This window comes from Pectinophora gossypiella, chromosome 10 (assembly GCF_024362695.1).
Source record: "Pectinophora gossypiella chromosome 10, ilPecGoss1.1, whole genome shotgun sequence".
In the NCBI taxonomy this organism is placed as follows: Eukaryota; Metazoa; Arthropoda; class Insecta; order Lepidoptera; family Gelechiidae; genus Pectinophora; species Pectinophora gossypiella.
Window position 1 is genome coordinate 11,625,635 of NC_065413.1, and position 26,962 is coordinate 11,652,596.

At 39.4% G+C, this 26,962-nt stretch overlaps 1 protein-coding gene across 1 annotated transcript in view; it reads left to right on the forward strand.

Moving 5' to 3' along the window:
• Nucleotides 1-2,427: 2,427 nt before the first annotated feature.
• Nucleotides 2,428-26,962, forward strand: part of LOC126370413 (uncharacterized) — a 36,067-nt gene continuing 11,532 nt past the window's right edge. Inside the window, exons 1-3 of the mRNA XM_050015251.1 lie at nt 2,428-2,481; nt 25,147-25,279; nt 26,568-26,651. The gene's annotated coding sequence lies outside the window, so the exon portion shown is untranslated. The remainder of the gene's footprint in view (nt 2,482-25,146; nt 25,280-26,567; nt 26,652-26,962) is intronic.

Below are 26,962 nucleotides of genomic sequence, written 5' to 3' on the forward strand. Positions count from 1 at the left end.
CCGGTTATCACTTACTGATGTAAGTCTTTAGCGGCTCAATATTAACCCTGACACCATTGTTGATGAGGTTGGTACTCCACCTCACAACCCACACGATAGAAGAAGAAGTTTTAGGAACATTTGTAATTGTAAATGCAAGTTCCGACGTAATCAAACCTTACTAGGTACTAGACAGTTGCATCTGACCGCCTTTTTAGACATTTTTCTTAGCTACATCTTGTTTATCGTTTGACTATCGTCTCTTACAAGAAATATAAATGTAAAATAACGTCTTGGGTATCGAGCGCGTGGTTTGTATTCGGTAAGCGATAAAAATAAAAGACGGTGGTTTGACGGCGGCAGTAAAGTTGGTCGGTACAGGTGAAATAGCATCCATTCTGTTCTGTGTTGTTGGTTTGTGTCGATAGTACGAACGGGGATTGTAAATAGTTTTACGGAACGAACGACCCGGGATGTTTATTTGCAAGGACAAATGGATATATTTTAGTAGGATGCAAGATTCTTGTGTTTTGCCTACACATGTGGGATATAGAATTGGAGCCGTGGTAGCCCAGTTGGCTTACCTCTCACTTTAAGATCGCTGGTTCGAATCCAGCACAGGCTTTTTTTGTCGTGACTTATTGTAGATTTGCCGCAGATGGCATTAACTACTTGGCCGGACAAATGGGGAGCGCTGAAGGCTATCACACGGTACAACAGGCCTGAGGGTGCCCAGTTGGGCGCGAACCTCGGCTCAGAGCGTCGTCTGAAAGGAAAAATATTTGAAAGAATTAATCGACCCTAGTGGGTCGATAGCGATAAGCGCTGAATGAGGGAACCAGCACAGGCCTAAACGTTTTCGAATTAATGTTTGGATCATAAATGATATTGCTGAAGGAAAACACCGTGAGGAAACCCACATTTCCGAGAAATGCATTTTCGGAGGTATGTGACCTAACCTCTATTGGGCTGGTTTTCCCTTTGCGGGTCGGAAGGTCAGAGAGGCAGACGCTTCTGTAACAACTCGGACGAGTCAAATCATCAGGTTAAGTAAGCAGACCCCGCGAAAAATCGAAATAGTGCTAGGGGGTGATATGGGATATAGAATTAAAAGGGATATGTTATTTATTTTTACTCCTTTCATTTTCTCCTTTATTACAAAAAACAAATGCACCTTTACACTTCAACGAGTAATAATATGCAACAAGTTTTATATTTAAAACAAAAAAAAACCTTGTACCCCATTCATTAACCATTCTAAATTCGTACCATAAACAACCAAATCTCCATTTATTGTCCTTCCATACGTTCCGTTCTACTCACTTTCCTACATACATTTATCTATTAGCACTTGCCCGCGACAACGTTGCGTAGAATTCTTTGAGTACTTTGTCTACGTGTTGACCTATCTACATATACAGGATGTTAGGGACACTCTACCGAATATTGAACATTATTCAGCTCATTGAATGATTCCGAATTAATATTAAGTGGATTTTTCTATCGAAATATAAAATTGTTTACGTTTTTTTTTCTCATTTTTTTCCATCCGTACTGTTGCAATGAAAAACTCCACTTGATAATAACTCAGAATCATGAGCTGAATTTAAATATTCTCCTCAGTATTTGGTACAGCGTCAATTTTAGTCCAAACCAGTGTAGTGGTTTTAGCGTGAATGACAAGGTAATGTCATAGAAAAGGGAATAAAATTACATATAGAACGGCAACTCTCCGCTCCCACCTGCAGCTGAGCTAGGTTGACCCCCCCCTCGATCTTACTTAAGTCTTCAATCGTATGGGCGTCAGATGTCACACACACAGATGCGCGTGTACGATAGCGTCAATGTAGTGTCTATATAAAACGAGGTGTTTTGTATGAAGTGTCCGGCTCGCCGGCCCACACCTCGACCACGACTTGTGCCGCCAGGCTGGAGTCGCTCACCGGGCCTCCCTCAACAGGGTCTCACCCAGTGCGCTGACTCGCCGGCGGCACCACCGGACTCGACAGGGCTTACGGAGGGGCGAACCTCGCCCGCCGTAGCCCGCCCCCGTGCCCCGCCCGTATTCGCGGGCGGCGAGCTCACCCACACCAGGGGGGCAATGCCCCGAAGGTGTCCCCCCGTCGCGGGCTGCGCTCGCGACGTGACGACAACCACGACCTGAAGTGTCCGGGGTGTGGAGATATAGAAAACACAACGAGTACGGTATGGTGACAGGTGATAAACCCTTCGCCCGAACCATCATTTTAGTATTAGGTATACTTTCCATCTCTAGATTATTCATTGATTTTTATTATCTCTGAAGAAGTAAATAGATTTAAATATAGGTAGGTAAGTAACTATGTAACATCCGATGACGTCAATAGGGAAAGATCAAGGTAGAAGTCCTCGTTTAATTGTTTACCAGATACTCTCTACGAACCAAGGAGAAGCGTTTGACACGTGATAAACAGACGTCGTCTCCGATTGCATCCCCAATAATATCTTCGATCGAACCACGAGGTATGAATTACCAAGTATTATATTATTCTATAAAGCCATCTAAATAAACAGAGGATTAACCTAACCCGCAACCATATCAATGAATAAAGATGAAACTATAGTACGTTAGTTCTTTATAATACACATTATAAAATTAATACCTATATACGTTTACTTTATCCTTCATCATCATCTCCCTAGCATTATCCCGTTTTATACAGGGTCCGCTTACTTAACCTGAAGATTTGACAGGTCCGGTTTTTTACAGAAGCGACTGCCTGTCTGATATTCCCACCCGCGAAGGGAAAACCAGTATTTATCCTTAATAATAAAAAAAGTTTATTAAGGTAAACCTATCCTTCAAATTAGTCGCGTTTCTGCAGCGTTACTTCGCTCATACGCTTTCCATCCGCGCGGCACAATTGAATAGTTTCCTAGGTCAATGATAAATTATGAAATACTGATTACTAAATAAAGATCTAAAGGTGACAAAAAACGTATATGGACTTACTACGTTTAGCGGTAAACGTAGTAAGTCCATATACGTTTTTTGTATACGTTTTCTAAGTGAAGGTCTGGCTGCTACAAACTTTTTATTATTTTTATTTTTAGGCTATGGTTTACTGGCTGTATGGGCTATGTTCCCTTTGTCTGTCTGACGGACACAATAACAAAAAAGGGCTATGGTTTATAACAATGCAACTTCCTAAACCGAACAACGTCAACAATGTGATTTTTAAAAAACGTAAGCTGGAAAGTCCCTCAGAATCTGTCTACTTCAGAAGCTTCAGATGTACAATTTGATTGGACACTGATTACGTTTTTAATTGTGCAAACTGTCGGAATGAATTTTAAACCCTTGTTGGTCGATTGTCGTCGTGATCACTACGATCCGATCATCCTGTTAATGGTTATTCAATTACATCATTGTTTCCAACTGATTGGAAATTGTTTGCTTTTTTTTTACCTTTGATGGGTTTGATCTTGGCCCCAGATTAGCCCGATGGCATTTACGAGGCCTAAGATGGAGCTCGCCCAGAACACACCCCGGACACTTCATACAAACACATACGAGTATAACGGGTTCTTACCGCGTTTAAAGCAGGGATATGAGACTCCCGATATTTCGACACTGTTGCAAGTGCCATGAACCCGAACCCGTTATTATGTGTTTTAACTATGATAATAACAGCGTAAACTTAAAACAATTCATACAAACATCCTCGTTTTACACAGACACCACACGTTTACGTTATAGTACACGTGCATTTGTGTGTGTGACGTCTGCTGCCATACGATTCAAGTCTAAACTATGTGGGGGGTGAGGTAAACTTAGCTCAGACGCTGGTGGGGAGCGGAGAGTTGTCGTTATATACGTAGTATTATTAATAATAATAATAAAATCACTTCATTGCACACAAATGCACAAAACATAAATACACACAAAAATACAACAACAACAAAAACAAACACAAATCAACAACATTAATATATATATATATATATATATAAACACACAAAACCATATATATATATATATATATATATGTATTGTGTTTGTTTTGTGTGTATATTCCTTATTCTACGCCCAGAAGGTGCCTGTTCACTCTGGCCTTGAAAGCATCCGGGTTATAGGTATGCAGTTGGAAATACAGCAGACGGCAGAAAATTTCACTCCTTAACTAATAAGGTTTTATTCTGGAATTTTAAACCTCAATGACTAAGGACAGGGAACGTGCGTATTTTTTGTATTTTTATATTTGTGATGTCTTAAATAAGAACGGCCTCCTTAGTTATATGGATGAGCATTGGGCTCGCGATTCACTAATTGTAGATTTGCCGCAGATGGCATTAACTACTTGGCCCGACAAATGGGGAGCGCTGATGGCTCTCACCCGGTACAACGTTTAAGACAACAGGCCTGAGGGTGCGAACCTCGGCTCAGGTTGTCGACTGAGAGGAAAAATATTTGAAAGAATTAATCGATCCTAGTGGGTCGATAGCGATAAGCGCTGATTGAGGGAATCGTCCACCACGCCAAGAGAAACAAAAAAAACTTTGTTGGACTGTACCTGGTTTGGACGGAATTACATGCTGAAATCACCTAGTTGTTTAAAAAATAAAATGATTCCTTGATTCCTTGTTTTAAGGTTTCAAAATTACAACATTATAGTCATGTTATTTTATGTTTATACAATATAGTTTCCTGTCATACTAATCCCTACTTGACTTACTTGACGGAAGAGGCAAGTCACAAGGACTGTAACCTGTAACGTGACAGAGGGCAGCAGTAACTGTCAGTACTATTCAGAGGCGGAGGACAGGAGTCCTAGTATGGGTTTGTAATAGACTACTCTGGGCGCCATCCCACTTGCGTCAGACAAGAGTACTGCGGGACGGAAGGAAAGAGGGAAACCACTGCCCTATTTTTCCCTAAAAAAGTAGCGTGGAAAATGATGCACCGACAAGAGCGTGGCTCTTAAATTGATGATGATAAATAGCTATGGATGTATAAACAAATGTCTGAAATAAAAATGTTTTGAGTTTGATAGTGTACCATAGCATCACGCCTGTATTCCCGTAGGGGTAAGCAGAGGTTTATAGTATCACCCACCCTCAGTGGTTCAGAGTCCGAGCCAGGAGTCGAACCCGTTACATTACAACGGAAGTTACACGTTATCCGAACAGGGCTATCAAGAATTCATAAATATTACATCCACTCGTAAATCTAAAGGCATTGTCTCAGAACCAAGGAGATAAACACAAACTTATCTCAAGCATTTCATTACAGTCTTAGTACCCGGGTCACATAACGTGCACACTCAGCCTCCCCATATTTATTAGAGGAATCTCTCTTTGAAACGACCCATTGTGGGGAAGTAAAACTTGGAGATAAACGCCGCCTCATTAGATGTTCATTACTGATGATCACTCAAACGATGAGTGGGTATTCAACGTGATGACGATGTTATATGGCCTAAACGGTTGCAATAAACATTGTTTTGAGACGTATTTTAGTCATATAATGGTGCTGATTCTAGTGCACACCATCTAATTTTATTTTATGTTATACTTGTCATTTTCTTATCCACCGAAAAGGAAAGGGACGGGTAATCGACAGGCATAAAATTTATGGAACACATGTCAATTTCAGGCACAAATCTAAAACAACCGTCTTAAACTTTTACATTGGCCAATAACCCGCCCTAATTAAGTTAGTTGACAGCACATTTGATGTGTGGTTTGCATACGAACAAGATACGTCTTTGATTCGTTCGGATTATTCATTCATCCACTCATTCATTTTAAAATATATAGCGATGCACACCCCTAATGTTTTGAATGTTTTTTCTTTGGCTGTAGATTCACATATGGCTACTTTTTATGTGACTTATTATAGTTTGCCTCAGGTGGCATTCACTACTTGGGCATTCACTACTTGACCGGGTAAAATGGGAGCGTTGAGGGATCCCGTTTGGGCTTGTTCTGTCTCCAGATACCAGGGACCCCGGGCGTCTTTATTTATTTTTACAATTATCTGAATATTAAGTTTACCAAGTGAATGCCCTAAAAACCCTGCGGCTATCAGTATACGCCTACGTTGTCTCCCAAAGTACACAGTATTTTATTTTAGGTTCGTTAAAGGTAGATTCATAATAACATCGCCAGGTTTTGACCTTTACGACGAAATCAGCTGTGACGTCAAAATGTTTCGCCAATGGTCGATATGCATGACGTACGGTCAGGAGGACTAATATGTATACATTTTAAAACCATGTCACATTAACTTTTTTGACAAACTAAACCGTAAGTCTCACTAAATGTCAAATATGATAGTGCGACAGGGTTCTAAAGTGGGTATATGATATTGCTCATGACTACACAATCGGGTCGTGTTCTAGGTTCAAGATAAATTATCAAATTGAGATTTCTAAATAAAGACAGATCTAAAACTAACGAAAAACATTTTCTTTTTTTGCATTTCATTTATTTATGATTTTTAATCAAGAAAAACGTAATAACAAGTCCAACATTTTATCATGTGTGCTTTTTCATACAAATATGCTACGAGGGGAGGTCAAAAAGTTCGCGGAATGGAGGGGTTGGAGGGGGTTGGTTTGCTCGTACAGGTAGCCGCTAGTTGCACACCTCATTAACAGTATATGTACCAAGTTTGAAGCAAATCGGGTCATTAACGTTTGAACTATCGACCAGCAAACAAGTGAATCGGGAAGAACTCAGCGAATATGGAGAAAATTGAACACCGCGCCGTCATTAAGTTCCTCACCAAGCAAGGAAAATCCGCTCAGACGATTTTTCAAGAGCTGTTAGCAGTTTACGCGGACTCTGCCCCTGGTAAAACCATGGTTTACAAGTGGCATAGTCTTTTCAAGCAAGGAAGAGAGTCGATTGAAGATGACCCCCGCTCCGGACGGCCCATTGAGGCCACCACACCGGAAATCATCGAAAAAGTAGAGAAACTTGTATTAGAAGATACCCGCTTGAAGAAGAAGCAGCTTGCAGCAATGGTGTATCCGAAACAAGTATTTTAAATATCCTACATCAACATCTTGGGATGACTAAGGTCAGCGCAAGATGGGTTCCATGAATGCTCACGCCACTTCAAAAAAGCGAGCGTGTCGAGTGTTCTCGCCAGTTTTTAGAGCTCTGTGGAGAGAATAAGGAAGAAGTTATGGCCCGGATTGTTACTGGAGATGAAACCTGGGTTCACCACTATGAACCTGAGTCGAAGCAAGAGTCGATGCAGTGGCATAAAAAAGGCACACCTCCTCCAAAGAAGTTTAAGGTGTCACAATCGGCCGGAAAGATCATGGCCACTATTTTTTGGGATACAGAAGGTATTTTGCTGATTGATTATAAAGATCGTGGTGTGACTATAACGGGACATTACTACGCTTCTTTACTGGATAGATTGAAAGAGGCTATCAAGGAAAAAAGAAGAGGAAAGCTGTCAAGAGGTGTGCTCCTTTTGCACGACAACGCACCCGTCCACACGTGCCATGTTGCGACGGCTGCCATTCACCGATGCGGGTTCGAAAAATTAAACCACCCGCCTTACAGTCCAGACTTGGCCCCCAGCAATTATTATTTGTTCCCAAAAATGAAAAAGGAACTGCGTGGACGAAAATTTGGCGATGATGAAGAAGTCAAGTCTGCAATTTCGGCCTATTTTGACAGCAAAGAGAAATCTTTTTTTTATGATGGAATAAACAAATTATTTGATAGATCCGGAAAATGTGTTAAGGTTAAGGGAGAATATATTGAAAAGGAAAAATAGTTTCGTGTTTAATTTCGACCCCCTTCCCCCTCATTCCGCGAACTTTTTGACCTCCCCTCGTAGTTTCCAACTATTCAAATTATTTACTTTTTACTAAACGTCAAAACACGAAAGTATGAAAAGCAACTGTGATGTCATAGAAAAACGTGACAAAATGTCGCACTTATAATTTTTTTATTAAAATTCGTAAATAAGTTAAATAAAACCTTTTTTGTCACCTTTAGACCTGTCTTTATTTAGTATTCTTCATAATTTATCTTTGACCTATTCTATTCTATTTTCTTTGTTTTTGTATCTAGGAAACTACCCAATTCTATAGTCATTTCATGTTTTGACGTTTAGTAAAAAGTTGTTGATTTGACTAGTTCGTAACTAGCCTATTTTGTATTTTGTGAAGAAATAGTAGTAATTTTTATCATATATGAATGTAGGAAAGTGGGAATACAATGGAAGGATAATGAATGGGAATTTAATTGTTTATGGTATGAATGGAAAATGGTTAACGAATGGGACGTAAGGCAGTTTTAAAAGTAAGAAAGGGGAGTCTATGGTGCGATGTCGGTCGGGTTAGAGGATTTTGTTAATATCAGCGTTTTACCTACCAATAAAACGCTTATTAACTACTTACCTCATTCGAAGCCTAAAAGTGAGAGTAGCATCCCTATCTTTCCGTTCTGCAGCGGACATGACGTCAGTTTTACTCGAATTATCAGGTTCACATTTCTCTCACCAGGTGGCGATAGTCAACATTTTGAATAACGAAAAATTGTTGCCTCATTGCGTTCGAACTTGTTCCCAGGCAGGAATAAAGGTAGGCTTCGAATGAGGTAAGTAGTTAATAAGCGTTTTATTGGTAGGTAAAACGCTGATATTAACTCACTTGACCGTCATTCGAAGCCTAAAAGTGAGACGTGTTTGTTATCGCCTGGTGAATGTTTTTATTTATAATGTGGGGTAGATATTTAAAACCGCCAATGTGATTATGTGACTGATTAAAAAGGACTACGTTGTGAATGTCATGTGATTATATCAAGAACTACAACTCATTTTTATATTCATTTTAAAAATGCGACTACGTTGTGATTGTGTATATGTGTTTAAGTGCTTTGTGACAAAAACGGAAATGTATTGCATCAAGCCCCAAAGGTCTTTTTAGAATGGAAAGAAAATGAACAGTGTAAACAGTGTAATATTTTTACGTAACTTATCACAACTTTAGAATGTAAAGGAGACATATGTAAATAAAAGATACAAATTGATGTGGTATATTTTATTTTCTTTCATACCCAACAACATTAACAACAATATGTATAGATACGAAACAAAAATAATAAAATTATATTAGTCACCATGAAACTTAAGTTTATTTCGAATTGCTTAGCACAATAACATTTTGAAAATAATTAAGTAATTAAATTATAAGAATCATACACTGTAAGAATCATATGTAGATAATTTATTTAACTTAGATAAAGGATGCGATCTCAATTTGCTATGGCTGTGAACATAGCCGACACCACATTAGTTTGAATAGGAACAGGATGAGGTCGAATCTCGCGACGATAATGGTTAAAGAATACTTCCCGGGAACGCCAGTTTCCTCGTATCAGGATTTCATCCACTGGGAAGTTGAGTACCCAGTGCTTTGAAGCTACGGCTGGGCGGACGCTGCCGGCGCTAGCCTTGATACCCGCTTCCGACAGGACGCTCCTCACCCAACTGGCTATCACCGACTGAGAGGCGGCCTTTGCTGGACCACACACGGTTAAAAACAAGTTGTTCGCCTTACATATGGACCGCTTCTCCTCTGATAGGGCAATTACACGTTTTATCCAGTAAACAGGGTCAAGGGCTGGTTGACTGTTATTAGATGTCAAACGCCAACCCGACTGTCGCACATCTCTTTTATCCGTCTTTGACCCAAATATAGGCCACATAATTATTTGGTCATCTGAAACAGAACAATGGTTGTCGTCAATGGCTAACAGAGTCAAGTCGTGGACTCTACGACCAGAACAGAGTAGCAATAGGATAACCGCTCTTTTTGAGCATTGATAAAGGTTGTTTGTATCGGGATTATTGCGTGTAAGCCATGAGATAAGCACATCCGTGTCCCAGATAGGTGGTTTGCTAGCTTCCTTTGGTTTTTGTGAAGCTATAGACTTTAAAGTTTTTTGTACTAGAACATGGGAACTTAATCGATCAGACATTTCGGGGTTACAAAGGGTGGACACTGCCGATTTGTATACTAAAATAGTACTGTAGGAAAGTTTTTCAATTTGATATAAATCTGTCAAAAATCTTGCTAAATGAGACCCAGATGGATTATAAGAATTAGTTACTTTGTTTAAGACACACCATTTTAACCATTTTGTCCATGCATTATGATATGTTTTAATAGTCGAATTGCGCCAACCTGATTTAAGCAGTTCCTTTTGTTGCGGTGTCCAATCTGTCAGGCTGGGGGACCACCCCCACATCTCCATACTTCCAGGGTCATCTCGTGGACTTGTGCCGGTGGTAGCCCGGTCGACGTGTCCACCAGCACTCGACGAAGGCGTCGTATGGTGAATGGCGGAGATAGGGCACGGTTCTTGATGTCTGGTCTCCAGAACACTTTCTCCCATATTGGAACTACTAAAAGGTACACTCCCCTCGCTGTATTCAGGTGTGCCAGGACCTTGGGTATTAGAAACGGAGGCGGAAAGACCCACGCTAGTGGGAAGTTCCATTTGCGACTGAATGCGTCGTGATAGTATGCATTTTGGTCGTTCCTGTCTAGGCTGACGTAACGTGGAACAACATGTGCCGAGCTGGACGCTAACAGGTCTATAAAAGGTGTTCCCCATTTTCCAAAAATTACACACGTTATTTCTGGAAGCAGATACCACTCGGGAGGTGCCATATGACGGGACAGGCGATCTGCTTCGCTGTTCAACTTTCCGGGAAGGTGATGGGCAACCAGGTGGATTTGGTATTTGTCGAGAAGAGCAAAGATCTCTCTCGTTATCTTCATCAGGTTTAAAGATTTCGACCCGCCTTCCTTTTTGATGTAAGAAACGACCGTCTTGTTGTCGCTTTGTAGCATCACTGATGACTTCATTAGGAACCGAGACTGATCTTTTATGGAATAAAATACTGCGAGCATTTCCTTCACGTTCGAATGCAAATTGGTCTCGTGATCCAGCCAGGGACCAGACATTTCTATATCGTCTAGGCGAGCGCCCCAGGCTACTCCCGACGCGTCTGTCGTCAAGAAGTGATTGACTGGTGGGGCGTGTAAGTGGGATTGAAGAGAATGATTTTTTAACCACCATTTCAACTCTTTTAGTACAGGCTGGGGGACTAGAGAACGGTGACAAGAATCTAATTTTGTCAGACATTTCTGAAACTGTAGAAGGAAGCGATGGTTCAGACGACCTCGTGATACCGGAAAACTGGCAAAGTTTAGAAGGCCTATTAAACTTTGAATTTCTTTTAAATTCGCAGTTTTTCTTTTTAGTATAGGTACTATTTTGTTCTGCAGAGATTTGCACTTTTTTGGAGGTAGCCACTTTAAGCCGTTCCAGGGGTCCCAAAGAATTCCGAGAAATTCCAAACTTTGTTGGGGGGTCAATATAGACTTTTGAAAGTTTATTTGCCATCCCAGCTCTTGTAGGAGTAAGACAGCTTCCTGAACGTGTTGGATTAGCAAATCCTTGTTTTGATTGACGAGTAAGTAGTCGTCGAGATAAGTTACAATGCGAATTCCCTTGTCTCTCAGGATTTGTGCAATCCAATTTGTTAGCATTGCAAACACCTTTGGAGCCGTCGCTAAGCCAAACGGGAGGCATGTCATTTCGAACATGTTTTTGTTGTATATCAACCGTAAGAATCTTCTGTGCGTTTTGGAAACCGGCACATGAAAATAGGCGTTTGACAGGTCGATCTTCGCGAGCCAGTCGTGAGGTTGTAAGAAGTCTGGGATTTTTTGCATGTTTATTAACCGAAACTTTGACACTATGACGTAGTTGTTCAAGTTCCGAAGATTGAAAATGGGGCGCATGGTCCCGTCGTTTTTGGGCGTTAGAAATATAGGGGAAATGAAACTTGGGGAGAGCTGCGCACTCTCTAGAACTCCTGTGTCTATCATCTCTTGAATTGCTACCGTCATTTGTGGAGAAATGGGGGTGATCAGTCTCCGTTTTATACTTTCTGGCATGCAAAGAGGAGGCTTGTGTCCAAATGGGATTTTGTAGCCTTTTATAATATTCATTAGGGGTTCCGGGGCCCGCAGCTTCTTCCAAGTTTGGACGTAGTGGGCTAAACGACCCGCTACGTGCGACTCGTCCGAGTCAGAATTTTTTAGGACGAAAATTATTCTGATTCTGTTGCATGTTTTTAGGTTGCCCACGGGCTTGACCATCATGCTGTTGTATAGGCTTCTGCCGCGAAGCTCTATAGTCAGGTCTAATCATCCTGATGTTCTGGTTTTGCGGAAACCGTTTTGCTTGTCCTGGATAAATTTGGCTAGATCCCTGCGGAGGATAGTACATCGGAACAGGCATAGACCCTTGCGTAGGGAAATACAGTGGATAGACACCTTGCGCAGGTGGGTTATGATAAGCAGGACGAGCGTATTGTCCTTGAGCGCCTTGCGCCGGCAGTTTGGGATAAAAAGGGCCAGCTTGCGCAGCTGGTCTTTTATGTGATGCATTGCGATTAGACCAAAATATTTTACCAACACCACCAGCTTTTTCAAGCGTAGAAGACAATAACCTCTTTATTAAAAAGAAAGTCGCAGGTAGGCGGGATTTTACGCAAACTTGAACGTACAAATTTATCTTTTACGTACCGTAAAATACTATCGCGCCTCTGTTCAATTATGTCAGCTCGATGGCCACAAGAAAGCTGAAGAAGGTCAGTTGAGATTTTATTATATTTACCCTCAACAAAAATTTCGTTAACCTTGTCCTTAAGTGTTGATGCAGATAATTCATTAGACTCGGATGCCCATGAAATGAGCGACTGAAGACCAGCCTGCGTGGCGTCTCTCTGCTTTAGTAAAGCTTGCGTTATCGCCGCGTAGCTTCTCTCAGCAACAATTAAATTAGAAAACCTATCGAAAGGTTTTATTTCGTCATTACACTCGAGTTCTATAAACCCGGGGGTAGACGTGTAACTTTTTTGGACTTCCGAATACCTGACGTCGCCCCACTCCGGCGTGTTCAAATGTTGAATTGAATTTAACAAATGAAGATGTTCTCTAGAAGTTTTAGAAATGGGAGGTTGTTTTAACACTGTACTCAGAGGCAATTCAATATTTGAACAAGATGCTTTGTTAGGCTGTACATCGTCATCGGAAAACAGTTCACCGCTAATGTTGAGACTGACTTCGTCGTCATCCCTTTGCTCATATGCAGGCGCCTGATATTCAGGATAATTTTGAAAAGAGTTAACGGTCATAAACTGTTAAAAACATTCTTGAGCAAATTCACGCAATTCTCTACTCGATTTTTTGCGTTTACTGCCTTTATGGCTCTTGCCAGGAGCCTTACGCTTCCTACTGTTGCACGAGGTGCCAGCAGGCGCCTCGTTACCCGCCCTCGGGAGATGAATCGAGTTATCTTCGGATTCGGATGACGAACTAGAGCTACTGCTCCCCGAACCACTCATATTACGAACGGTAACACCGTTTACAAAATATGTATTATATATAATATAATTAATCACTTACCAAACTTGTTTAGCAGAATTAAAAATTTTGAAAATGTAAAAATATAACTGACTTTTTAAGTTCTAACCAGATAAGAAATATAAAGAAAATAGAAGCAAGTTTGGTTAGAACTCGTCCGCACAGTTCGAAAGATAAACCGCCAATGAGGCAACAATTTTTCGTTATTCAAAATGTTGACTATCGCCACCTGGTGAGAGAAATGTGAACCTGATAATTCGAGTAAAACTGACGTCATGTCCGCTGCAGAACGGAAAGATAGGGATGCTACTCTCACTTTTAGGCTTCGAATGACGGTCAAGTGAGTTAATATATACGTAAGGAGTAAATATCTCGTGTTATTTCTATATCCCACATGAATATAATAAGTTTCCGTGACACATAACAATATTGCTACCAAAGTTCTGCTGTGGCTTATGCTGAGGTCCTTATCATTGATATATTTGGGAATTAAGAATGCGGCGGCTAAGTCTGTATCACTTAACTTCATAATAATATTATGTTTTTACACGTGTTTGCCCAAGATTCGATAATTACTGCGGCGTCTTATCTAGCCTCTTCGATCCCGCTGCTGGTCAAAGGCCGTGCCTTTATTTTTACACTCCGCTCTACCTTGCGCAACCCCTAAACAGAAACTTTGTAAAAAAGTTATTATAAGATTAGTGATTATCTAGAACATATGAATGCATGGGATTAACTGATATTAGGTAGCCAAATTACTTAATTGTATAACAGTATTTTATAAGTAGTCGTTACATGAGCAGGGGCATTTGGAGACTCAATAGTAACCCTGACACCACGGTTGATGGGGTTGGTAATCACCTCACAACCCACACGATAGAAGTAGTATTTATGTTTATTTTCAGCACGTGGTCAGTGTTGAAGGAAAACATCGTGAGGCCCACACATTCCCGAGAAATGCATTTTCGGAGGTATGTGTCCCGTCGCGGGTTGGAAGGTTAGACAGGCAGTTGCTTCTGTAAAACACCGGACCTGTCAAATCTTCAGGTTAGGTAAGCGGACCCTGTTAAAAACAGAATAATGCAAGGGAGATGATAATTTATTGATATTATTAATAATATCTATGGTAACGGGCTCGCCCCATTACCCGAACTTCACTCAGAAAGCATACAACGCCATCCGCGTCCAGTTCAACAACTCTTTTAGGGTGTTATTGCGGCTGCCTCGCTTCTGTAGCGCCTCGGGCATGTTCGCTGAAGCTCGCGTCGACTGCTTTTTTTTTATGAGGAAGCGATGCACGTCTCTGGTGCGCAGGGTGCGGGGCAGCGGCAACCCCGCCCTCTCGATGATAGGTGCGCGACTCGACTGCCCGTATCTGCTTAATATTAGATAAGGCTACTAACATCTAGAATAAGTATACTAACACATAATGTCTCATATTATGAGACATGTTTCGTGAAGTAAATACATTATTATTATTACATGGGTGTTGTCATAGCTGGCGAAGAGTGGGTGTATCATATACCTCTGCCTAACTCTTCAGGGATTGCATGTGTGATGCTTATAATAATAGTATCTTATGTTTAATAATATCTCCTACAACGTTGTACTGATGTATATCTACGCGCTTGATTATGTTCGCTTGAACGCATTGTTGGTACTAATTCTGAAGCAGTTTAGTGGATTGAATAATCATGTTAGGTACATTTGATTGATGATAGAATCTTCAAAATTATTTCATCAATTTTTTTTGAATTTAGAATTTTTTTTTTTTATTGAACCACCTTGTATAGTGAATGCTTTTGAACTGCACGCCAGCTGTGAAATTAATAATATTTATAACAGCATAAAAGCGAATTCTAAAGCAGTTCAATTGTAGTAGTTTTGCAGTTCTGTAACTTTAACTGCATATCTAATTTATTATATATAAGTAATTGAGTATAAAGACTATAAAGAACCGGAGAGGAAATATTATTTCATTTTTTCCTCAGCATGGCACCCGAGCGAAGCCGGGGCGGATCGCTAGTTATCTGATAATAAAACATGTATTGGCCATCTGATACGACACGATTCGTTTATAAAAAAAACATCATAGGAAGAAAAATTAAAGGAAAGAGAGGAAGGGGTAGACCTCGGAGAATATTTATGAAACAAATATAAGAGAAGGTGCAGGTCGTGTCGTCTCAGGAGGTGAAGGATTTGGCGGAAGAAGAGAGGAATGGGGATTACTCCACCGACAATAGCGCAGCTCTTAAATAAAGAGAGATAAGTAATTGATATTGCGTAGTCCAGGATTTATGGCAATAGGCTTGCCTCCTATTACATGGGACTAAAACATATTTTACGAATAGTGAGAGTATATACATATATATACTGTACACCTCTGCCCATCCCTTCAGGGATACAGGCGTGATGTAATATTATGTTGTTATGTGATGGTGTCAATGTGGTTGTTATTTACGTGGGAAGTTTTTGAATATTGCATTATGTACATTTCAGTTTCAGTATCCTAGCTTTTGAAATCACCTAATGCGACGTGACGACGCTACACCTACGCCTTTAGGTTCAACAACCCGAATGACAAACATAAACATAATCCGACCTTGAACAAATAATAATTATGTATACACACACACACACATGCATACATGTTTTATTATCAGATAATTAATACCAGCTTCTCTCGTGAGAGTTACAAAATAAATAAAGATAAACATCTATTATAAAATATTGAATAGTTGTCTTTCAAGCTGTGTTGATGTGCAATAAAACGTTTAAAATATATTGTAATGTAAATTCTTTATTTAAAATCTTACGACTACATCCCAATTATGGTAGTCACAGGTATATCAGGTGAACTAAGTACCCACAAATCACCGAGCTTTCTGTTAGACCAACGTAGGTGATGAGCCGTATCGCCGTCTGTAATGGTCGAGTGTGAGTTCTTTGCTACCAAAAAATTTACTTACTTTTTATAAGGAACTATTTCTGAATACCTCTACAAGAAAAGATCATAAAACACTTCATTTCACGCAGAGGAAAAGTCGAACGGAAAAACAATTTTGCTCCAGCCGAACACGCATTGTCACATGGAATTATGGTTTCCCAACGGTAAGCTTTAACATAAAATTAACGGTTATTCTCCCAGCGGTAATCCTGGTAAGAGGTGTAGTGTTTGCTCACATTCCGAAAAGCCAAATTGCGGTTCCTTGCAATATTAGGCGCAGTCCCAATTCTGTTTATTGCTGGCCGGTGTCAGAGCAATTGGCTCTATGATATTACGGCATTCGTTATTGTCGGATATAAGGGGCTGCGTAAACACGCCGACTAATAACCAGCGTAAATATTACTTCTGGTTTGTTGAAAGAAACAGCCTCGGGTAGCGCGGTTTGTTGGTTTTCACTTTAGGGCAAGGGATTTAGCTTTAATATCTTTAAACAAAACTCAATCAAATTAGACGAAACGTTCCAGACTATAGATTAATTCCTGCTTCTGCTGTACGTATATAACGATTACAAAATTCCGTAAAAGTACGTGTATATCTTTTATATTATTAGGGGAGCTTTTTGGCCATATTTACAAAGTAATAAATTTTATAAGTAATTAAACGTCAATTGACAAACTTGGCAAAGGCGTCCCTCCACTTATTCCAGGACTCTCTCTCTTATGAATAATTACAAGAAAAATTATGTCAGCCCATTACGTAGTCCGCTACAATATACAACTCAAACACGATAATAATGATCAAAATAGAATATTTTCCTTTAAAGGTTTCTCCTTTTAACATAGTAAACAATAAGTACTTATAAATTCAAGTTAAAAAAGATAGGCGAAGCTAATAACTAAGTAGCTAACTAAGTTTAAGTGATAAGAGCAACATAATAATGTACCCAAAGTCTCAGCGAAGTCAGATCAGATTGAAACAAACGAGCTCAAACTAACTAGTACAGAGAGGGCTCGTCTGTGCAACCTCTTAAGACAAGCACAGAGAAAGAGTAGTTTGTCCGCCGGTCCCACGAGAGAGAACGTCTCAAAAACTTCTACTCTGCACTGCGGGTAACTGTTTAAAATTCCACAATTGCGCTGCGTACAATAAATTTACCTTCAGAGACTCCCAGCGCAGTAAATTTTGTGCTTATTTTCGGTAAATTATTTCAGTTTAACGCAGTGCTTTTTAGACAACATCACGAAACTAACAAAGGTTTCGTGAGGGTTGTGTAAAAAGCTTACAGCCTTTGGGCAGCAAACTAGATTACGGTCACGCCATCGTGTTAGCATTTTAGCTACTTTACGGCGTGTAAAACGAAATGAAATGCTGGAAATATCTTTTTCAAATGTTTCGTAAAGGAGCCTTTGTTTCGCTTCTGATGGTAAAGTATGTTTAAAGCTACAACAAAGAGCATTATGAGCTCGTGCAAGTCGTATTAGTGTTTACTTGCCTCTATTTTTCTCTCGACAGAGAGCTAATAGCTAGAAACACGAGTATATAATTATATATTAGAGTATATATATGAGGCCAATACCGTGGCGAGTTATTATTTCCATTGTAAATGTCGCTGCTGAGTGTGGAGTGCAAAGTAGAAATATTTTCTTAATGAGTGTTTGCTCAGAAAGCTCCGTGAAGCGCGGGTAGAGTCATGAGCAATATCATGTACCCACTTTAGGGGTGGTATTAATAAACTAATCTCAGCTTCGAGACTGCCCTCAAAATCATGTCAATGTGACAGTTCTCATATAAAAACAGAGACTTGAGCATGATCTTGAAGGCAGTCTCAGCTGAGATTCGTTTATTAATACCACCCTAGGACTCTGTCGCACTAATATATTATTATTTGACATTTAGTGCGACTTACAGTTCAATTTGTCAAATAAGTAACTTAATGTGACAAGGTACCAAAGTGTATACATATTAATGCTCGTGACCGTACTCATTACGATGGATGTACCTCTGACTGGCCCAATTGGGAATATATTTATGTTATGAGTTTTTGTTGATTTTTGTTTCGCCTTAACTAAGACAGGCAAAGATCTCATGGCCATGCAACCTTGACTTTAGTCATTTATTTTTCAAAGTAAGTACATGATCAAAACTGACCTAAGCCTTGTCTTAAAAAAAAAGTAACGATTTGGCCAAAGTTTCTGTTGAACGTCGACACATTGTCATAAAAAGATATATTATTTTGCTTTTTCCTAATTAGAAAGAACTTTTCTACTTAATTAAGTTGTGATTCATATTTTTCCGGTTTTCATTTCCTATATACCGACTGCAGTTTCCAATCAATTAGCAAATTCAGTCCTTTTCGTCGGTGTGTTGGTACATTTTATTCGAAATACGATAAAGCATGAAAACTTGGGCAAAATATTTTGTCTAAAAGCTTATTTAGCCACTTCTTCGAAACATTCGACATTGCAACATAATTTCGCGAAAATATGTAAGTAAATGTAGGATCGTAGGACCTAGATGTCTTTCAAAATGCACAAGGAATTCTAGCCTTATGAGGATGTTAATACCCAATAAATCTCTGCAAAGTAGCGCTCAATGCCATTAAAAATGCAATGAGGATAAAAACAAGCCTAAATGTAGGTGGCAGCACTGTTCTAACTTTTTGACAGTTCTCCACACTATTCGGCTAAACTTCGTGATAAATTGCTATAAAATATGAAGCAGCGTGGAGTGTATCCCGTCTGAATGATGAGCTACGAAAAGGAAAGCAGCCATCAGTTCGAAAAGGGTGTTATAGAAAACAACTTTTTTCTAAGTTTTCTCTCCGATCTTTAGGGAATAAGTATAACACTATGATTTTGCAGAAAAATATAATCAAAACAATATGTTTGTTGACTGAAATAATATGGGATCCTGTCAAAATTTGAGAACACTTCTTCTTCTATCTGGCGTCAGGGTTACTATTGAGCCGCCAAAGGCTCATGTAACGACTACTTACTTACATCAGTAAGTAGTAACCGGGATCAACGGCTTAACGTGCCTTCCGAAGCACGGATTATCTTACTTTCGGACAATCAGGTGATCAGCCTGTAATGTCAAATCAAATCAAAATCAAATCAAATATACTTTATTGCACAGAACTAAAATTTCAACAATCAGACATAACACATGAAAACAATGTCCTAACCAAACTAGGGACCACAAAGCAATTTTCGTGATATGTCCCCACCGGGAATCGAACACTTAACAGTAGCGACACCTGACGGGAGAAATAGGCAGTTTTTATCTTCATTTGACTCAAACTAGTGCGAAATCGCTGAACAATCGCAGTGGTCCTAATGTCAACAAGAGTACGTCAATATTCTCAGACAGTCGACCCCACTTGATAGCACTCCAATGGATCTCAAGAAAGGCTTGCGGCTAACTTGAGTTTGCCCGACGCCAATCGGACTCGGCGTCACGACTGACGCCGCATTAGTATCCGCGTTTATTTAATGGTATGAAACGGGAGTATTGTTGAGTGAAAGAAATTATAGTGACGAGAATTAAGGTTATAGGGACCTTAGTCAAGTTTCTATCTGTGGCCTAGATGGGTACGGTCACGAGCATTAACATGTATACACTTTGGTACCATGTCACATTAACTTTTTTGATAAATTGAAGTGTAAGTCTCACTAAATGTCAAATATGTTAGTGCGACAGAGTCCTAAAGTGGGTACGTTATATTGCTCATAACTGTACGTGTAGCGCATTCAATGTAAAACGTAAATAAATTAGTCTTTTTCTCATTTATCATTTAGAGATAAAATAATAATGTTTTCCTTTTCCTTTAATTTGTGATTAAATATACATTTCCATTAAAAAATATTTACTTAATTTCTGTATTTTTGTTACAAATAAACGGAAATAATCTTTTACAAATCTTTTTTACATGTAGTTTCTAATAATAAGTGATAAAAAGAACATTTAAATAGGAAGTTGTCAATAGCTTCAGACTCGAGAGTAAACCTAAAGAAAATAGGAAGGGTTTAAAATATTATTTATTGTTTGTAGGTTCTCTAGACTTTCAAATAGCGGCAAAAAGGAGTAGAGCTTAGTTGGCTTAGTTTATCTATGACAAAAAAGATATTTCAATCACTGAATGGTATGGCTACATTTAGATCATCTATTGTCGCCGAAAAGTAGACAACGAGGGACCCAACACCCTTAAAAAAGGGATGCTTAGATGGTTCGGACTTATAGAGAGAATGAATGAAAGTAGACTTACTAAAAATATTTACGATTCGGGTATAAGTGATAGAGATGCACCAAGTACATAACGCGATGAGGGGGGTTAAAATGGCTAAGTACATCGAGCAAAACATCTAAGAAAGCAATATTGCTATTTGACATTTCTTTGCATTGCGCACTTACTTTTGCATGCGCAAATGTCAAATTGCAATATTGCTTTCTTAGATGAATTGCTTCGATGTGGCCATTTTAACCCCCCTGATCCGGATGTTTTAAAACACCAGGTCAAGAGTACTTTAAACTGGTGAGTATGCGTGAAGTCTTCATAGTAATCATACCATCCTTTCTTGAAATCATCATCATCATCAGCCCATTAACGTTCCCACTGCTGGGGCACGGGCCTTCCCTATGGATGGATAGGGAGATCGGGCCTTAAACCATCACGCGGGCCCAGTGCGGATTGATGGTTATTAACGACTGCTAATGCAGCCGGGACCAACGGCTTAACGTGCCTTCCGAAGCACGGAGGAGCTCGAGATGAAAACTTTTTTTTGTGGTCACCCATCCTATGACCGGCCTTTGCGAATGTTGCTTAACTTCAACAATCGAAGACCGAGCGCGTTTACCGCTGCGCCACCGAGCTCCTATTTTCAATAACGGAAAATATTCAATACCAAACAAAACTGTTACATAATAAATATTTAATTACGAAATATCTTTTCAGTAAAGTAGTCGACAGCAATCAATCGTGTTTTATGTTTTACTACTATAAGTTCCGGTAGAAGTTAAAAGTAAAACCGTACATATTTTATTGCACGTTTTAATTAAAAACATAGTGACCGGAGTAAGTTAAGTTATAAGAGAGTCCGATATGAATTTTAAATTAAAATGCGTATTACGATATTCGTCTTCTTGCTTGTGTTCTTACCAGTTATCCTAGCCCAAGGGGAGGAGCAAGGTACGATCATACATTACGTTTCATATATTTCATTGTGATAGCCACTATTCAGTCCTTATAGTACCCTAATAGAACCCTAAGCAGAACACAGTGGGTACACTTCACACTATTGTCTTACTACGGCTGAACGGAGAATATAGTGAGCGGCAAAATGGCCGGACCTTCGGCATATTTAAAGATGAAATGGTGCTCAATCATTGCTTCCCTATTAGTGCCGCTTATTGCGTGTCACCAGACATTTGCCCACTTAAAAGAAAGAAAGAAAGAAACGTTTATTTTAAAGGGACACCACAGTAACATAACACATAAAGACACACACACACACATTACACATTATTATTTTACATTTAAAGGGTGGAATTCCACGAAATGAATGTACACTTGAAAGAGGTCTATGATCATTTTTTTGTCTATGGCAACGTTCTAGACTAGTCTATGAGTGGTGTGACTTTTACTTTTTCTCGGAATGGCGAAACGATTATATTTGTGTACGTGACAAAAAATAATAAATTGTCTGAAGCTTTTCCCGAGCTTTTATTTCCATCCCACAACTTTTGGTGTTATTTCTAAAATACGTTGGAAGCAAATGTCTTGCGATGGGCAATGACGTCAGGATGGCCGGTTACCTCCAAATGTTATTTAATGTCTAAAATATTTTGGAATCAAATGTCTGGTGATATGCGCTAAGCGACACTAATATGGAACTTTAAATACGCCGAGTGACTGGCCATTCTGAAGCTCACAGAATCTATGTACCTTGTTAAGTATTAGCGACATTTCATTCTGCTGATTCCACGTTTGTCCTATTGTGAATTGTATAACGCGATTTTCCTCGAATATTCACAACTTGGCTAGGATATACTATTGTCTGTATATTGTAATACATATATATGTAATATATGTATTATAATATATAGATAGATATATGTGACGGATATATATGTATATACACTTCTCATCAAAAAAATCGAAACACTTCCGTTTTCATTGTTTCTGTCCGAATTTAACACAAAAAAGAATTCATACGATGAAAAAAAATACATAAATGTATAGCTGGCAGTTTGGCCATTACAGTAATAAGCGAAAATTCTAAATTCAAAATTAGAATTTCATTTGTTTATCTTATAAACGAAATGAATCACTGTTTTGAGACAAATGTGTGTTTAGGGTTGGAGTACATTTAGCGTTTAAAAACTAAAAATTGGCGCCTATCCTTAAACTTTTTGTTTTTTATTTCAATACTGTGACTTTGGGACGTCTGAAAAAAGGTTTTTTTTCTAAAACGTATGGATACTTCGCCCACAGAAGCCGCCCAAGTTGTGGCATTGCTGGATTCTGGCCTTAGTCAGCGTGTTGTGGCTGCAAGACTGCATCTAAGCCTGTCATCTGTTCATAGAGTCTATAAACGTTATCGGGAGACTGGTTTGTTCACGCGCCGTTCAGGATCTGGCAGGAATCGGGTCACTTCTGAGCGAGATGATCGATTTATTGTAACAACTTCTTTAAGAAATCGACGCCTTAACGCTTTTCAACTGCAGCAGCGGCTTCGTGTTGTACGAAGGGTGGCTGTAAGTGACGCTACAATTAGAAGAAGGTTGAAGGATCGTGGACTGGTACCGCATAAGCCAGCAAATGGGCCGAAATTAACTGCAGACCATCGAAGAGCGCGCCTTAACTTTGCACGTGAGCACCTAAATTGGTCATACCTACAGTGGAGCAAAGTTCTCTTTTCTGATGAGTGTAAAATTATGCTGTATGGTAACGACGGAAGGAACAAGGTCTACAGAAGAGACGGAGAACGCTATGCACAATGCTGCATTGAAGAAAAGGTCAGCTATGGTGGCGGTTCGTGGACGGTTTGGGGAGGAATCAGCGCCGACGGTAAGACAGAGCTTGCTTTCGTGTCTGGGCCACGTCTGCCTGCACTAAACTGTCATCGGTACGTCGAAGAGTGTCTCGAGCCTCATGTGATGCCCTATGCACATTTTATTGGCAACGGCATCATATTCATGCACGACAATGCTAGGGCTCACACCGCGGGCGTCGTACGAGATTATCTTAACGAAGTCGATATCTCTATTATGGAATGGCCAGCAAGAAGCCCGGACATGAATCCCATTGAACATCTGTGGGATGAATTAAAGAGACGAATTCGAGCAAGAGATCCTGCCCCAGAAACACTTAGCCAGCTGCAAGATGCAATCCAAGAGGAATGGGACAATATACCACAGCATGTGATCGTGACTCTCATCCGATCGATGAAGAACCGTATGGAAGCAGTAATTAGAGCTCGGGGAGGGAATACAAGTTATTAAATAAACGTTTTTTAGCTTTTTTTTTCATTTACGTGTGTTGTTTTATCCATTTCCTTTATACTCCATACGGAATAAAAATGACTCATTTAACAAAATACGAAACCTATGAAAAATTCATTTAAATTTAGAACATTAACATTAAGATTTGATAAGCTCATATTACTCACTATTAAACGGCATTTAACATTTATTCCTAAATGTACACATTTTTCTGATAATCCTGACAAAACGTAAACTTGCAAGGTGTTTCGATTTTTTTGATGAGAAGTGTATATGCACACACACTCACATACACACACACACACTCATCAGTAAACTGTAATTGGTAATTAATTTATTTGCTTATTGATTTCTTTTCTTATTATTATTGTTTTCTTTTTTGTTTTTTTTTTTTATTTTCACTCCTTTTTTGCTGCGGTTGGAACCGAAAATACCAGTTAAAATGTAATACATATATGTAAGAGGTGGATACTCCTGACACAGGTAAATTAATTTGCCTACTAGGAGATCAAAATTTACTGTAATTATGTTTATTTGGTTTAAGCAATAAATATTTTTCATTTTTCATTTTCATTACATTTTTCATATACATGTACGTAATTCATGTTTTTTTTAGTTTTTTTTAAATTACTATTTTCAATTCTATACTTTTGCGATACAAAATCCACTTGATTTTAACTCAGAATAATCGTTACGATATCACTTACACCTCGTACATACGGTAGCCATACAAGTAGGTATGGGTGTTAGTGAAACCGTAACCAAAACTGAGGGGATGATTCAGACCATTTCCTGATTCACCAGATTTCCTGTCGGAAAATTCGTGAAAATGTCATTGTTTTGTTAATTATTTTCCGTTCCATACTTTTTCGGACGGAAAATTCCACTAGATATCAACTAAGAATCATGGCTGATTCAGGCCATAAAAGTTACTAACACCCTGTATATACATACTTGCGCTCGTAATCCCTCATAGAATGAGCAGAGTCACAAGTAGACTTGCAGCTACATTTGACCAAATCCATGATAGATGACTGCTTATGTTAAACCGTTTAGTAACTGGTGACCAGCTTCTCGCTCATTCACTGGTCTAAGATGTAAGAAAGAATTCAATACTTTTGTGATATGCTTATATAGATAAGTAGCTACAGACGTTCTATGTTTTTATTTGGTCTCAGCATCACAGTGCAACATAGAATCAATGTTGTTAAAGCCAATCAAACTTATTTCTAGAGGAAGCAATTGAATTGCCACTTCCTATGGCAGGAATAGCGGGGGGTGGCGGCGTGGGCGATCCGAACCTACCGCCAGGACTCCAACCAGCGCAGAGCAAAGAATCTGATTCCGAAGACGAGGCCACCGTCCTCAAAGACAGCTACATCTTCGTTGCTCTTATTGAGTAAGCCCCCTTACACAGGAGCAGCAGTTTGCTGTCAACAGAAGCAACTGCAACTAACAAATGGCGACAACTGTCGTAAGTACTGACTAATAGCTACAGCTGCAGTTGCCTTTGTCAATAGCAAACTGCTGGAAAATCACCACAGTCGTGCCACAACAAAATTGTATTGAAATGACACCTAGTGTCTTGGACTTGGTGGATGCGCAACCAACAAGTCACCAGGGGGCTAGCCAAGTTGCAGACCATTTTGAAAAGCGACAATGGCAGTGCTAAAATGTATGTGATTGTAATAAGGTGACATGTCAAACCCATACATTTTTAGTCTGTCGATTGTCATAAGTTTTTCAATTTGATTCTGTTTAGTGGAGTCAATGAAGGGTTTGACTTCTACTTTGCCAGGGACAGGTCCGATTTTGATGATTTTTTCTTTTGTAGGTGTAGACTTTTATATCATTTAAAATCAGAAATATCTTGAGTGGCGCAAATAAATATTTCGATCAATAAAAAAAAATGATTGATATTTCGGACCTCGCCCTGGCAAAGTAGAAGTTAGCTCCGGCTTTATTGACTCCACTAATTGATTTAGCATAAACAGCAGTAGAGTTATTAGTATACTACTTGTACTTCTACTTGGTAGGGTTAATAAGGAGAAAATACAAGCTGTTTTTAGTACCTATACTTAGTTAATAAAGTAAAAGGGGCGAGCCTATAGCTATTATTCGGGCACAAATCTTGGACACGACGTGATATCAACGGGTCCTACCTATGTTAGGGAGTTTGACTTCGATAGCTAAAGAGAGAAAATTGGACTGACCTGAAGCTCCTCGTCTGCTGATTTCGGGGCGCCCCGGTCTCGTTCACCACAGGCAGTGTATAAAGTCCTTGTGTGTAAGATTGCACGTGTCTTGTGTCGATAATTTGGGGCACTTTTGGGAAATATAAAAGCCAAGAAGGCGTATGAGCTCGTTGAGCCGTTATGATTCGACTTGAAAAGTCCTGAGAATGTAATGAGAGAGAGACGTAGTTCAGTCTCTTCAAGGCGTTTTGATCATATCCAAAGTTCAAATTAGCTATCGATTTGGATGAATAGAAATACATAATTTACGATCTAGAAATAACCGTCTTGTGCTTGTGACAATTGGCTTTAAAAGAAATACGGAACAACCTATTACATTTGATTCGAACATAGCTGGGATGTGTGTGTGGGTGTATGAACTATACACCTCTGCTTACCCCTTCGGGGTTACAGGCATATGGTATGTAATTAATAAAGTAATTTATATTCTAGCATTGTGTTCACTGATGGATGCAAGCGAACATGTACGGGAGCCATTATACACGACAACGTCGTCATAACAGCAGCGCATTGCTTGTGAGTATCAGCTTTTATTTCATCTTCGTTATATTTCATTATCGGACAGCGAAGCAATAAGGACGATTATTTACAACTGCAGCCTGCCGAAAAGTACCATGGTGACGGCTCGATACTGCTGAGGTTCAAGAGTAACGCGGGTTAGGGATTAACTGTCTGGGAACCGATATTAGGCTACTTCTGACTTCTATTACAACATTTTTTTTAAGAACGTCTAGGGCCTGTGCAGAATTTTTTCTTACCGTTACTTTTCCTTGGCTGTACAGGTTCTGAGAAGCTCAATACTCAATTATTTATTGCATTCCATGCAG